Source organism: Triticum urartu, chromosome 2 (assembly GCF_003073215.2).
Source record: "Triticum urartu cultivar G1812 chromosome 2, Tu2.1, whole genome shotgun sequence".
Taxonomy (NCBI): domain Eukaryota; kingdom Viridiplantae; phylum Streptophyta; class Magnoliopsida; order Poales; family Poaceae; genus Triticum; species Triticum urartu.
This window is the reverse complement of record NC_053023.1, coordinates 38,177,853-38,186,275: the sequence shown is the minus strand read 5'-3', so window position 1 is coordinate 38,186,275 and position 8,423 is coordinate 38,177,853.

Here is an 8,423-nt window from a genome sequence, read left to right as displayed (position 1 = left end):
CCTGTGGTAACCATGCATGCATGCGGCGGCTTGCGTCTGCGTGGAGAGAGAAAATGGGAGAATGGAGGATAATTCTACAAGAAGAAAGGGGGGCCATGTCATCAATGGCCTTTTAAAAAACAAAAGAAAACCACTGTCGTATATTGATTTTGTTTATACATCAAGAAAAATAACAAGACGGTCATGCCATACCCTCAATGGACGGGCCATGGACGATGGCCTCCGAATTGTCGTGCCAACAAAGAGGATGCGTCTCCACCACGACGTTCAGACACCAAACCAAGCGCACTGCCTCCAGCAAGCCAGCGGCGACATGCCTCGCGCCAGATCCAAGCCCCACTTGGGGGGACATGACAGATTACCGCCGGAGTGAGTCCGACCGCCGTCGGGCGCTCTCCTCGTGGGTGCGGTGGAGCGTGATGCAGATGATCATCTCCTCCTCGGGGCCACGTGCGACGAATTCCCAGTCAACGGATTGGGACGAGTAAGACTCGGATATGCTGCCCGCCATGCCGGAGAAGTCATGTGGAGTGGAGTGAAGTGGCTAGGGTTTGGTCCTGGGAGTGGATGGTATACATGGGGTCGCGTACGCCAGCCATGGCCGGTTCCGGCGTGGCGGATGCACCCGGTCACGCCCGGACCACCCCATATCCGCCCGAGATTTGTGTTGGATATGCGAAGGTGCCGGTCAGCCCATGCGTCTGTGACCGGTTTGAGGCGTCTATCTGGATCACTCTTTTTGAATGGTCAGTGATCGGACCATCCGCCCAGACGTTTGAGAGGGGTTTGAGATGCACGACTGTACATGCTCAGCTGAGGACACATACTTTACATCTGTAGGTTGTTATATCAAGTATGGGATATAAAGGTAGCAAGTCCAACAACAAAAAAACCACAGTAAAAAACCCACCACCTTTGTAGGCACAAAAATGGGAACATATACTCCTACTATGGATTTTAAAGGTTCTTAGTATTCTGTATCAAGGAACACTAAGGCTCCCAGTTTTCAATGATGAAAACTGATAACAAATCGTGAGATGTCGAAATGTTTATCGTTGCCTTAAAGGGGCGTTCACGGCTCCGGCGTCCACTCGTATTCCGCGCTCGCCTCATTAGCCGGGGCACATGCTCTCCACTTCCCTCTAGGGCGTGGAAGTGTCGACACCGTTGTCTCCATGATCGTTCTCTGGCGCGGTGGGCTTTTATCATCTGAATTGTCGTCACATGAGATATCTCCAGATGCCTCAACAACCACAGTCATCCTTTGGAGCGCCGGTGAATTAAGGAGCAACAAGTGTGCCATGTCGTGGCACTCCTGCCCAGAGAAGCCGCTGAACTCCACATCACGAAGATGATCCAGTGAGATCTTGTCCTCCTTCCAGGTCCCAACACGTCCGCATATGCAGGACTCCTCGTCACACCGGCTAAGGTACTTTGATGGTCCATCCAATCAGGTCGACATAGAAACATGTACATATGGTAAGCAATTACTCATCAACCTAAGAACCCATCAAGTTTATTTAATTTACAGATAATTTAGAACAAAAGATGTTATGTATGCTCACGAGTTTGCTGATGCCTAGGCTGAGGTGTTGAAGATTTCTGCATCGCGCAAGTATGCTAGACACACATGCTCCAAAAATGTGGTTGTCCGGTGACCAAAAATTCAGTTTCAGATTTGTGACATGAGGAAGCGGTGGTATTTCTACCATGACATTGTCTCCTCCTTTAAGGTTCATATCCTGCATGGAAAGACATGTACGAGCTAGTCAACTACTAGTCACACTAGAGACAAAACGATCTATTGTGTCACTCAAATCCTATACAATTAAATACAATGGCGGAGACAAGGGAAGCTGCAGGGCCTGCCCACACCTTTGATTTTAGCCTAATATGTGTGTGAATAGTTTCGATTTTAAAAGTTTCACTCTAACCAGCCCTACTCAACACCAAGATTTAAGCAATGCTGCCCATAGCCTCCTCCACTGACTAAATATATAACACCCACTAATCTATTTCTTTTAATACGTGCAAACATGCGATCACAAGTTCACAAAATTCAGTCGTTTAAGCCGAGTATATCCTGTCGTGCGCTGGGCTTACGCTGGAGGATGTTCTTTTTTTAAAAGAAAGAGAGAAAACAGCATATCTAAGCGAGTCTGCCGTTGGAAGACACCCAACTTATAGCGATAATACTAGACCCATGTAAAGATCTTAGGTAAACATACTTACCTTCCCTAAGTACTCTCCTCCCCCTTCACACCCCCCCCCCCTAAAATAATTTTAACCAGGGTGGGCCCCAACCACTAATCCTAATTCTAGACCCACGTAAAGCGCTGGGCTTACTAAAAATCTGACGTAACTTTACGTGGGTCTAGCATTACTCAACTTATAGTGACCCGCCATCACAGAGCTGTCAAACACGGTGGTGCTGGACACATGGCAAGTGTTTCGCCAAGCCACACGCGTGCAAGTCAGGTGTTTTCACAATATGTCGAGTATTTTTGTAAGTCGTGTATCTTTTTTACGCTGGACTCGACTTCTAGGGAACTAAATGGAAGGACCTGTAGTTGTCGTGTATTTTTTAGAGGGTACTCAGCTTACACACTTATACTAGTACAAAGTAAGTTAGTACAAAATTGGATCATCTATTTTGAAACGGAGGGAGTATAAACCAAGTACCCGAGAAATAACATTTCGACTACTACGTGTGGTGTTGGATGTTTTTCGTGCATGTTTGTTCAGTTATCCTTTAATAGTGGAATTCGATCTGTTTCTTGGTTCGAATGGAAAAAACCTACTTATCATATCGTAGGAAGTTATAATAAATAATTAAATAAATAAGCATAAAGGAAGTAGTAGGCACCCCTGGAACATGAAGCTCGACGATGTGGTGACGGACGGAGGTGCAACTTTGCAGCAGTTGGATGTTGAACCTATACTAGATCTCGATCTCGTGTGGATAGGGCATGAGGGTGGACTGCAGCTGCTCCAGCGTCGGCGCCCGGATGGTGAAGTTGGAGGGCCCGCGGCGCAGCACCGAGCTACCGACGTCCAAGGAAGAAAGCCGCGGCGTGTCCAGGTCCAGCCGCCTCAGGTCGACGAGCTGGCTCAGCTTCAAGATCTCTAGTGCTCTTGCGTCGAGCTGCAGCTCCTGCAGCCCGCACACATAATAGAGATCAAGCTTCCGCAGCCTCGGGCAGCACGACGACGACAGGAGGCCGCCGAGGCGGCTGCCGTCTCCTCGCGAGAGTGATATGAGACTGAGGGACAGGTCGGTGAGCGCGTTGAACTCGACCACGGCCGGGAGCCTGAGGGTGCCGTAATTTAGATCTAACTCTATCTCTGCCGCCCTCGTGCAACAGGGCAGCCGCACCTTGCAGTCGCTCGGGCTGCCCTGCAGAGGTAGGGACATGGAAAGGTGCAGGGATTTCACCACCAGCTCCATCGCCCGGTGGAGCCAGAGTTCCGCGCGCGCTCCGCCGGGCCAACGCAAGACGGTCATCTTCAGCGTGTCGATGCTACAGACACGCCGCTCAAGGACGGAGTCGACGAAGGCGTTGAACCGCTTTAGGGAGGCTCTGAACCGCTTGTAAGTCTCGTCGTCATCGTCGGTGCCGGTGAAGCACACGGGGCAGAGCTGTAGATTCGGGGAGCGCGTCGAGAGGTCGCGCCACCGTCTGGAGAGTGCGGCCAATCCAGCGAAGTCGCGTGCATCGGGCAGGAGGCCGAAGATGCGGAGGAGCAGGTCGTCGCCGAGGTTGCTGATCAGGTCTACGCCGTCCTCGCCGTCGCACGCTGACGGCATTGTTTTCTTTCCCAACCGGCCAGTAATGTATTAGGGTTTAGGAACAGTCCGTCGTAAACGAATCATTGTACTTGGACCTTTACAAATACATACTGCGTGCGACGTGGTTAGGTATTAAGAAGCCGTTGTAAACCAATCGGTACTCGGATCCTTACATACTGCGTTTCTTGTCGGTATCACATCGGGTGTGACAAAGGATTCTTGCAGAGAAGACGATCGGACTTTGGGACGGACAAAAACAACACGGCAAACGGTGGACGAAAACAAAACCCTCGGCAAATAAAAAACCTACCTAATGGAGAAGTCGTTAGCAAAGTCACAAGGCCCTCTACTTTTCATTATAAAACCGATAAACCAGAAAAAAATGGATTGTTTTGCGAAAGAATCTTTGGACCCATAAAAAGCGGGATTTGCGCTTGTGCCAATTCTTGAGCGAGCGGAGCTGAAAACAAAGACGAAAGATTTTGCCAAAAATGCGGGGTCGAATTTGTGGATTCTCGGATACAAAGATATCAAATGGGATGCATCAAACTCGCGACTCCTGCCGCCAAAGATTAGGCCCTGTTCGGTAATCGCCCACTCCCGAAATCTGCGAAGCGAGGAAACTGCAACTCCACCGTTTTGAACTGCAGCTCCTTCAACTCCGCCCCCGGAGTTGTGAAGCGGAGCGGTACCGAACAGGGCCTTAGTTTGCGGAGTTCTTCCTCATGTGCACTCGACAAACACATTTGCCGAGTGATGTAAAAAACAAAGATTCGACAAAACAATGGCATGAACGGAATGGGCCGAATGGCGCAGGTGAAATGTGTCACTGGGTTTGCCGAGTTTTTTAGATGCACTCGGCAAATCTATTGAACATGAACAAAAAAAAATCCAAAGAATTAGCGAAGCGGTAAAGGCACGTGTGTTGGATGGGCGGAGGCATGCTCCGCTATTTCAATTTCTAGTTTTTCCAAGTGCCCGGAAAACTCGGCAAAAGCCCATATGAACTCGGCGGACATTTTACCGAGTTCAGCTCTCGGCTAAGGGTACTCGTCCGTACTCTTCATGCAAAGGCCATGTTGCTGAGTATCAGCTGTCAGGCACTCAGGCAAATATATTGCCGAGATCTAAACAGGGTGCTTGGCAGAAAAAAAGGCACTTGATGGGCCAGACGGGGACGACGCTTGCCATGTGGCATATGGGCTTGCCGAGATCCAGCCAGTAGAACCCGGCGAAGATAAACGGACCCGAGGACGCCACATGTCCCAATGACCTCGCCGAGATTGTAGGCATAAAACTCAGCAAAGACCTAGGCCCAAGAGGCCGACACGTGTCCACGTCGGTATGTCACGCGCCATTCTTTACCGAGCTGCATCAAGCGGCACACGAAAAAAATGCAGGCATGCCAGTGTACTAATTATACAAAGAAATATATAGGGACACATGCATTTTATTAATCTCGTGTCGATAAACAAAATTATAAAATCCCTATTAAAGGTGCTTCATGGCCTGCTAGCATGGCCAAATGACTTCTGCGATGCGAGGTTCTGGTTTGCGGGGCCTCGGAAAGCTCCCGATTAATTACGTCCGCAAGTCAGCCTCACGAGCCACCTCCGATTAAGCCGCTGCAATGGCCGTCCTCTTTAGGTCTCGCCTTCTCACGTGAGGTTGGTGTATAGAGATCATTTCTAGAGCATGTGGTGGTGATGTAGTGATGAAGTGGAAATGGAGATTGGTACGCCATTGCTCCGGCTTTGCTTTGCTATAACCCTCTTGTTGATATACGAGGATGAGGTGGGAGTCCTTCGCATCGTCGGTGCCCGTCCTAGCGGTGTCCACATTGCCGGTGTCGGACTAGATTACTTGATTTTGCCTTGTCGGCTCCGCAAGGGGTATTTGCTTCATCGGAGAAAGACGTGTCAGTGGAGCATAGCTTCGAATTGCCAGTATGAAGACGTTGTTGATCATGTGCGTCAGTGTGGATGTTGGAGTGGACTTGGCGTTCTCTCCCACTCAACAAGTGTGTCGCTGGAGCCAACGACCTTGTCGAGCCGATAGTAGGTGTGGACGACACCCGATGCTGGACTATGCTGGTAGCAAGGTAGACGACGCCAGCGATGGGCCGTGTTGGTGGCAATGTAGACAACACCCTATACTCGGACGGGCTCTGTGTTATAGGCGGTGCTCCACCTTGGCAGTGGTGTAGATGACACCCCGCCTGGGGCGTGCTTGTGTCGGTGATGTTGTAGGCGACGCCCCACCTTGGGCGAGTTCGATGATGGCGTACACTGTGTTCGCACACGAACACTTCACCGTGTACCCTCGACGCCGGGGGTGATGCACCGCAGCTCACGTCGAAGGAGACCCGGCCGGAAGCGCGGTACACAGGCAATCCGACGGGTGTTTTTGAGGACCCGAAACCCCACACGCACGGGAGGGAGCCCGTCAGGGCGCGCGTGTGACGTCCCCGATTCAATCGTACACTAATCATGCACGCAAATGTGTACGATCAAGATCAGGGACTGACGGGAAGATATCACAACACAACTTTAAAACATAAATAAGTCATACAAGCATCATAATACAAGCCAGGGGCCTCGAGGGCTCGAATACAAGTGCTCGATCATAGACGAGTCAGCGGAAGCAACAATATCTGAGTACAGACATAAGTTAAACAAGTTGCCATAAGATGGCTAGCACAAACTGGGATACAATCGAAAGAGGCGCAGGCCTCCTGCCTGGGATCCTCCTAGACTACTCCTGATCGTCGTCAGCAGGCAGCACGTAGTAGTAGGCACCTCCGGGGTAGTAGTCGTCATCGACGGTGGCGTCTGGCTCCTGGGCTCCATCATCTGGTCGCAGCAATTGGGTAGAGATATGGGGAAAAGGGGGAACAAGGCAACCGTGAGTACTCGCAAGCAAGGAGCTACACTACATATGCATGGATATATGTGTAAAGGGCCATATCAGTGGACTGAACTGCAGAATGCCAGAATAAGAGGGGGATAGCTAATCCTGTCGAAGACTACGCTTCTGGCAGCCTCCGTCTTGCAGCATATAGAAGAGAGTAGACTGAAGACCTCCAAGTAGCATAATCCTACCCGGCGATCCCCTCGTCGTCGCCCTGTTAGAGAGCGACCACCGGGTTGTATCTGGCACTTGGAAGGGTGTGTTTTATTAAGTATCCGATTCTAGTTGTCATAAGGTCAAGGTACAACTCCGGGTCGTCCTTTTACCGAGGGACACGACTATTCGAATAGATTAACTTCCCTGCAGGGGTGCACCACATAATCCAACACGCTTGATCCCATTTGGCCGGACACACTTTTCGGGGTCATGCCCGGCCGCAGAAGATCAACACGTCGCAGCCCCACCTAGGCACAACAGAGCGGTCAGCACGCCGGTCTAAACCTAAGCGCACAGGGGTCTGGGCCCATCGCCCATAGCACACCTGCACGTTGCGTACGCGGCCGGAAGCAGAACTAGCCCCCTTAATACAAGAGCAGGCTTACGTTCCAATCCGGCGCGCGTCGCTGAGTCGCTGACGTCACGAAGGCTTCGGCTGATACCACGACGCCGGGATACCCATAACTACTCCCACGTAGATGGTTAGTGCGTATAGACCAAATGGCCAGACTCAGATCAAATACCCAGATCTCGTTAAGCGTGTTAAGTATCCGTGAACGCCGACCAGGGCCAGGCCACCTCTCTCCTAGGTGGTCTCAACCTGCCCTGTCGCTCCGCCACAAAGTAACAGTCGGGGGCCGTCAGGGACCCAGGCCCACCACTACCTGGGTGGAACCACCTGCCCCTTCAGCCCCCATCTCCGAACAGTATCACAGGTAATGTACCAGTGTAAAGTATATAGTATATGCCCGTGACCACCTCCGGAAGTGATCACGGCCCAGTAGTATAGCATGGCAGACGGACAAGAGTGTAGGGCCACTGATGGAACACTAGCATCCTGTACTAAGCATGTAGGATTGTAGGTAAAGGTAACAACAGTAGTAGCAAGGACAGGCTATGCATCAGTATAGGATTAACTGAAAGCAGTAACATGCTACACTACTCTAATGCAAGCAGTATAGAGGAGAGTAGGCGATATCTGGTGATCAAGGGGGGGGGGGGCTTGCCTGGTTGCTCTGGCAAGAAGGGGGGGGGGTCGTCGATGTAGTCGATCTCGGGGGTATCGGCAGCAGTCTCGGGGTCTACCGGAAAGAAGTAACGGAGGGGGAACACACTAAATAATAGAGCAATAAAAGCATCACAAAGCATAACGAGGCAATACGCGGTGCTAGGTATGCCCTAACGCGGTAGGAGGTGATACCGACGAAGGGGGAAATTTTGCGTTTTCGGACAGTTGGACCGGAGTGGGAAAGTTACAAGTTCGATAGGTTAGGGATGTGTGGCGGACGAACGGGCAGCTTATCCGGATTCGTCTCGTTGTTCTGAGCAACTTTCATGTTGAAAATAATTTAATCCGAGTGACGGATTAAAAGATATGATTTTCTAAAGATTTTATTAATTTCTGGAATTTAATTAATTTTTTAATTTAATTCGAAAATGGATTTATGACATCAGCATGATGTCATGCCGACGTCAGCACTCAGCAGTGGTTGACTGGTCAACCTGA